Source organism: Oncorhynchus gorbuscha, unplaced genomic scaffold (assembly GCF_021184085.1).
Source record: "Oncorhynchus gorbuscha isolate QuinsamMale2020 ecotype Even-year unplaced genomic scaffold, OgorEven_v1.0 Un_scaffold_985, whole genome shotgun sequence".
In the NCBI taxonomy this organism is placed as follows: domain Eukaryota; kingdom Metazoa; phylum Chordata; class Actinopteri; order Salmoniformes; family Salmonidae; genus Oncorhynchus; species Oncorhynchus gorbuscha.
This window is the reverse complement of record NW_025745907.1, coordinates 52,501-60,000: the sequence shown is the minus strand read 5'-3', so window position 1 is coordinate 60,000 and position 7,500 is coordinate 52,501. Positions and strand designations below refer to the sequence as shown.

The window sequence follows — 7,500 nt, the reverse complement described above, 5'->3', positions numbered from 1 at the left end:
GAGTATAAAACCCTCTGTGTGTGTGTGTGTCTGTGTGTGTCTATGTCTGTGTGTGTCTGTGTGTGTGTCTGTGTGTGATTTCCTGGGTTGGTCAATTTGTGCATCCATCTCTGCCTTTTTGTTAGAGACCCACACATTCACTCACTCACACATACGCACACACACTACCTACCCTGGGGATACTCCTCTTTTCACGAGTTCCCCTTATATGAGTTCCCCTTTCATGAGTTGCCCTTTCATGAGTTCCCCTTTCATGAGTTCCCCTTTCATGAGTTTCCCTTTAATGAGTTCCCCTTAAATGAGTTCCCCTTTAATGAGTTCCCCTTTAATGAGTTCCCTTTTCAGGAGTACCCTTCCCATGAGTTCCCTTCCCATGAGTTCCCCTTCCCAGGAGTACCCTTCCCAGGAGTACCCTTCCCAGGAGTACCCTTCTCAGGAGTTCCCCTTCCCAGGAGTTCCCCTTCCAAAGAGTACCCTTTTCAGGAGTACCCATTTCAGGAGTACCCTTCTCAGGAGTACCCTTCTCAGGAGTACCCTTCTCAGGAGTACCCTTCTCAGGAGTACCCTTCCCAGGAGTACCCTTTTCAGGAGTACCCTTCTCAGGAGTACCCTTCCCAGGAGTACCCTTTTCAGGAGTACCCATTTCAGGAGTACCCATTTCAGGAGTACCCTTCTCAGGAGTACCCTTCTCAGGAGTACCCTTCCCAGGAGTACCCTTCCCAGGAGTAACCTTCTCAAGAAGGTGCCTAATTAGTGCTCTTTCTAACTGGAACACTTCTCCTCCCAGGACTCAACCCTTTAGTCCTTTAGTCCTTCAGCTTGTTATTCCCAGGTTCTGAACCACCGGGGGCTGGTAAACAGGTTGAACCCTGATCTGTTGGGCCCGGAGTGTCTGTCCAGCTTGGTGTTCCCAGGTTCTGAACCACTGGGGGCTGATAAAGGGGTTGAACCCTGATCTGTTGGGCCCAGAATGTCTGTCCAGCTTGGTGTTCACCAGGTTCTGAACCACTGGGGGCTGGTAAAGGGGTTGAACCCTGATCTGTTGGGCCCGTAATGTCTGTCCAGCTTGGTGTTCACCAGGTTCTGAACCACTGGGGGCTGGTAAAGGGGTTGAACCCTGATCTGTTGGGCCCGTAATGTCTGTCCAGCTTGGTATTCCCAGGTTCTGAACCACTGGGGGCTGGTACAATTAACATGACTTGTTAATTGTTTACTCCATGTGTAACTCTGTGTTGTCTGTTCACACTGCTATGCTTTATCTTGGCCAGGTCGCAATGGTAAATGAGAACTTGTTCTCAACTAGCCTACCTGGTTAAATAAAGGTGAAATAAATAAAAATATATAAAAAGGGGTCTCCTTCAAATTGTCATAGTTATTGGCCTCTACTGTCTTTGGATCCTGACAGGCTTTTCACATCTCTCCTTTGAGATAGGGGGCTAGAAGAGCTGACCATGTTGTGTCATGGTCAGCTGACCATCACCGTCAGTCCTTTTTAGTGACCTGACGAGCAGTTGCTTCAACTGGTCCCCTTTGAGCTTCCAGGGAAAACCTTGTGAGGCTCTACCGTGGTAATTGGAGGTATGACTTCATGAAGATCTAGGAGTTGTCCAAGCATAGTTTTCCAAGTTTCCAACTCCGGGATTTGACACGGTTTGCGAAAAAAAAAACAAGAATAAATGTGTGGGGAAAAAAAGGTAGTGGTTTACTCAGATTCCCGAATTCTCCACCATCAGGAAAAGTATTGGCTGTTCCCCGACTATACAGGCAACAAGGAGAACGACACAACAGCAAGAGTTTCACCTTTCAAGATGCTTTTAGTCTCTCTTGCTTTAAGATTTTTTTTAGTGTCTCTTGGAGTTTTTCAGTCCACAAAGCCCGTTCAGGCAAAAGCGAGAGTTATTAAAATATGGCGGCCATCTTGCTTTGGCGTCGGTGAGGCTTCCGTAGTCCGTAACTCTCCTTCTGAGCAGTTCGTTGGAGAGAGTAGGCTACACAGGTGTGGTTCCTGAGTTAATTAACTTCTTGCGTTGAGCAATCCCGTATCCGGGAGCGTAATCATAGCCTCAAGCTCATTACCATAACGCAACGTTAACTATTCATGAAAATCGCAAATTAAATGAAATAAATATATTCACTCACAAGCTTAGCCATTTGTTAACAACACTGTCATCTCAGATTTTCAAAATATGCTTTTCAACCATAGCTACACAAGCATTTGTGTAAGAGTATTGATAGCTAGCATAGCATTAAGCCTAGCATTCAGCAACATTTTCACAAAAACAAGAAAAGCATTCAAATAAAATCTTCTGAAGTTTTCAATGAGGAGACTCTCAGTTAGATAGCAAATGTTCATTTTTTCCAAAAATATTATTTATGTAGGAGAAATCGCTCCGTTTTGTTCATCACATTTGGCTAAGAAAACCCCCCCAAAATTCAGTCATTACAACGCCAAACTTTTTTCCAAATTAACTCCATAATATCGACAGAAACGTTGTTTAGAATCAATCCTCAAGGTGTTTTTCACATATCTATTCGATGATAAATCATTCATGGCAGTTGGGTTTCTCCTCTGAAGCAAATGGAAGAATACACGCAGCTGGAGATTACGCAATAATTGCGACGGAGGACACCAAGCGACACCAAGGACACCTGGTAGATGTAGTCTCTTATGGTCAATCTTCCAATGATATGCCTACAAATACGTCACAATGCTGCAGACACCTTGCGGAAACGACAGAAAGTGTAGGCTCATTCCTGGCGCATTCACGGCCATATAAGGAAACATTGGAACACAGCGCCTTCAAAATCTGGGGCACTTCCTGTTTGAAATTTCATCTTGGTTTCGCCTGTAGCATTAGTTCGTGGCACTCACAGACAATATCTTTGCAGTTTTGGAAACATCAGAGTGTTTTCTTTCCAAAACTGTCAATTAGATGCATAGTCAAACATCTTTTCGTGACAAAATATCTTGTTTAAAATGGGAACGTGTTTTTTATCCAAAAATTAAGAGCTATCCAAGAAGTTATACATTTGACCTTTATTTAAACATGTTGGTGTTTCCTTTATTTTGGCAGTTACCTGGTGGCCCAATGCCTTATTAAGACACTATGTTGGTGTTTCCTTTATTCTGGGAGTTACCTGGTGGCCCAATGCCTTATTAAGACACTATGTTGGTGTTTCCTTTATTCTGGCAGTTACCTGGTGGTTGGTGACCCAACGCCTTATTAAGACACTATGTAGGTGTTTCCTTTATTCTGGCAGTTACCTGGTGGTTGGTGACCCAACGCCTTATTAAAACACTATGTAGGTGTTTCCTTTATTCTGGCAGTTACCCGTATATTAAAAGAGAAGTGTGAAGTTTCTATGGTATCTATAATAGAACTAGGTTAATGAGTCTTGTTACCGTTGGGATGGACAGACTATAATGAAACCTATATATTTTCCTCTCTGTGTGTGAGAACAGGACAATCACCAGACTGAGATCTATGTATAGATAAACAGTTCCCTCTGAGAACTGATCTAGAACCTGTTATTCTCCACTGAGAGCCTCACCTTCACCTCAGTGCTCAGAGATAACATCTGGCCCCGGACCTGTGACGAAAGGGGAACAGTAACTACCTGTGATTATGTCTACTACTACTACACTAGGAAACAATATGAACAATTAGGAAAAATTCTATCACACTAATTATCGTGATAGCCTTATGAAAGGCACGGAGCGAGGAGGAAGAGAGAGATATGGGAGGAGAATGAGAGAGAGATGGGGGGAGAGTGAGAGAGATAGTGAGAGAGAGATGGGGGGGAGAGAGAGGTAGAGGGACAGAGAGCGAGAGAGTGAGATATGGGGAGTGTGTGAGAGAGAGATGGGGATAGAGTGAGAGAGATATTGAGAGAGAGAGATATGGGGAGAGTCAGAGAGATAGTGAGAGAGAGATGGGGGGAGAGAGAGGTAGAGGGACAGAGAGCGAGAGAGTGAGATATGGGAAGTGTGTGAGAGAGAGATGGGGATAGAGTGAGAGAGATATTGAGAGAGTGAGGGATATGGGGAGAATCAGAGAGATAGTGAGAGAGAGATGGGGGGAGCGAGAGGTAGAGGGACAGAGAGCGAGAGAGTGAGATATGGGGAGAGTGAGAGAGAGAGAGAGAGAGATGGGGATAGAGTGAGAGAGAGAGAGAGATGGGCATAGAGTGAGAGATGGGGGGAGAGACAGGTAGAGGGACAGAGAGCGAGAGAGAGAGAGATATGGGGATAGAGTGAGAGAGACATGGGGAGAGTGAGAGAGACATGGGGAGAGTGAGAGAGACATGGGGAGAGTGAGAGAGATATGGGGGGGAGAGAGAGGTAGAGGGACAGAGAGCGAGAGAGTGAGATATGGGGAGTGAGAGAGAGATGGGGATAGAGTGAGAGAGATATTGAGAGAGAGAGATATGGGGAGAGTCAGAGAGATAGTGAGAGAGAGATGGGGGGAGAGAGAGGTAGAGGGACAGAGAGCGAGAGAGTGAGATATGGGAAGTGTGTGAGAGAGAGATGGGGATAGAGTGAGAGAGATATTGAGAGAGTGAGGGATATGGGGAGAATCAGAGAGATAGTGAGAGAGAGATGGGGGAGCGAGAGGTAGAGGGACAGAGAGCGAGAGAGTGAGATATGGGGAGAGTGAGAGAGAGAGAGAGAGAGAGAGATGATAGATATGTGATAGAGTGAGAGAGAGAGAAATGGGCATAGAGTGAGAGATGGGGGGAGAGACAGGTAGAGGGACAGAGAGCGAGAGAGAGAGAGATATGGGGATAGAGTGAGAGAGACATGGGGAGAGTGAGAGAGAGAGAGACATGGGGAGAGTGAGAGAGACATGGGGAGAGTGAGAGAGATATGGGGGAGAGAGAGATATGGGGAGAGTGAGAGAGATATGGGGAGAGTGAGAGAGATATGGGGAGAGTGAGAGAGATATGGGGAGAGTGAGAGAGATATGGGGAGAGTGAGAGAGATGGGGGGAGACAGGTAGAGGGACAGAGAGCGAGAGAGAGAGAGATATGGGGATAGAGAGAGAAGGAGAGAGAGGGGGAGATAATATGTGGCTAACAAGGAAACCACATAGAGGTTTGGAAGTGTCTCTGTCTCTTTCTGTGTCTCTTTCTCTTTCTCTCTCTCTCTTTTCTGTGTCTCTTTCTCTCTCTCTCTCTCTCTCTCTGTCTCTTTCTCTGTCTCTTTCTGTGTCTCTTTCTCTCTCTCTGTCTCTTTCTGTGTCTCTTTCTCTTTCTCTCTCTCTCTTTCTCTCTCTCTCTCTCTCTTCTCTCTCTCTCTCTCTCTCTCTCTCTCTCTCTCTCTCTCTCTCTCTCTCTCTTTCTCTTTCTCTCTCTCTCTGTCCCTTTCTGTGTCTCTTTCTCTCTCCTGTGTCTCTCTGTCATTCATACATGTCACAAATCATCCTGTTATGATGGAGAGGTGGTGTATGCTGATTGGTTGTTGTCTCTCTGTTACCGGCGGCAACATCTCTCCCGCAAATTTGATATTATATATTCTCCCTCCCCCATCAACGCCCACACACACACACACACACACACACACACACACACACACACACACACACACACACACACACACACACACACACACACACCGCACCCACTCAAACCCAATCAAAGCACATAAAAAAAACTCTCCCCCTCTGTCTTTCAGTCTTTCTCCCCCCTCTCTCTCTCTCTCTCTCTTTCAATCTCTCTCCCCATCTCTCTCTCTCTTTCAATCTCTCTCCCCATCTATCTCTCTTGCTTTCAATCTCTCCATCTCTCTCCATGTCTCTCTCTCTCTATTTCTCTCTCTGTCTCACAACCGGATCGTGATAGGGAGTCCCATAATGCACAATTGGCCCAGCGTTGTCCGGGTTAGGGGAGGGTTCATTGTAAAAGAAGAACATGTTCTTGACTTATTAATAAATAAAAGTTAAATGAAATAAAAAATTAAAAAAATCTCCACCTCTCTCACGACACAGTGAATGATTTCCATGAATTAGCTGATATATTGGACCAATATGTTTTGGTCTATTGTCCCTTCTTCTCTGTGAACTCTGTGTCAACAGTATAATTCCCTCGACAATAATTCAGAAAGTATTCAGACCCCTTGACTTTTTTTCCAAATTTTGTTACGTTACTCTAAAATGGATTAAATCATTTTTTCCCCCCTTCATCAATCTACGCAAACTCCATAATGACATCACAATACTCCATAATGACATCACAATACCCCACAATGACATCACAATATCCCATAATGACATCACAATACTCCATAATGACATCACAATACCCCATAATGACATCACAATACCCATAATGACATCACAATACCCCATAATGACATCACAATATCCCATAATGACATCACAATACTCCATAATGACAAAGCAAAAAACATGTTTTTAGAAATGTTTGCAAATGTATTAAAAATAAAATCTGAAATATCACATTGACATAAGTATTCAGACCCTTTACTCAGTATCAAATCAAATCAAATGTATTTATATAGCCCTTCGTACATCAGCTGATATCTCAAAGTGCTGTACAGAAACCCAGCCTAAAACCCCAAACAGCAAGCAATGCAGGTGTAGAAGCACGGTGGCAAGGAAAAACTCCCTAGAAAGGCCAAAACCTAGGAAGAAACCTAGAGAGGAACCAGGCTAGGTGGTGTGGCCAGTCCTCTTCTGGCTGTGCCGGGTGGAGATTATAACAGAACATGGCCAATATGTCAATACTTTGTTGAAGCACCTTTGGCAGCGATTACAACCTTGAGTCTTCTTGGGTATGAAGCTACAAGCTTGGCACACCTGTATTTGGGGAGTTTCTCCCACTCCTCTCTGCAGATCCTCTCAAGCTCTGTCAGGTTGGATGGGGAGCGTTGCTGCACATCTATTTCCAGGTCTCTCCAGAGATGTTCGGTCGGGTTCAAGTCCGGGCTCTGGCTGGGCCACTCAAAGACGTTCAGAGACTTGTCCCAAAGCCACTCCTGCGTTGTCTTGGCTGTGTGCTTAGAGTCATTGTCCTGTTCTGGTCTGTTCTCCTGGTCATCTACTGTCATCATCTCTCTATATTGTTCTGGTCTGTTCTCCTGGTCATCAGTCATCTACTGTCATCAACCCTCTATATTGTTCTGGTCTGTTCTCCTGGTCATCTACTGTCATCACCTCTCTATATTGTTCTGGTCTGTTCTCCTGGTCAACTACTGTCATCAACAACAACGAAGCGCAGCGAGCACACATAGCAGTTCGACATGCCAAATGTCCTATTCCCTAATTGCCATAGACTAAATCAGGGCTGTCCACACCTCTTCCTGGAGATCTACTGTTCTGTAGGTTCAGTCCAACCCTCTTCCTGGAGATCTACTGTCCTGTAGGTTTTCAGTCCAACCCTCTTCCTGGAGATCTACTGTCCTGTAGGTTTTCAGTCCAACCCTCTTCCTGGAGATCTACTGTCCTGTAGGTTTTCAGTCCAACCCTCTTCCCGGAGATC

At 45.1% G+C, this 7,500-nt stretch overlaps 1 pseudogene; it reads left to right on the top strand.

The window, feature by feature from the left end:
* Positions 1-7,500, top strand: part of LOC124020917 — a 115,030-nt pseudogene that overhangs the window by 57,728 nt on the left and 49,802 nt on the right.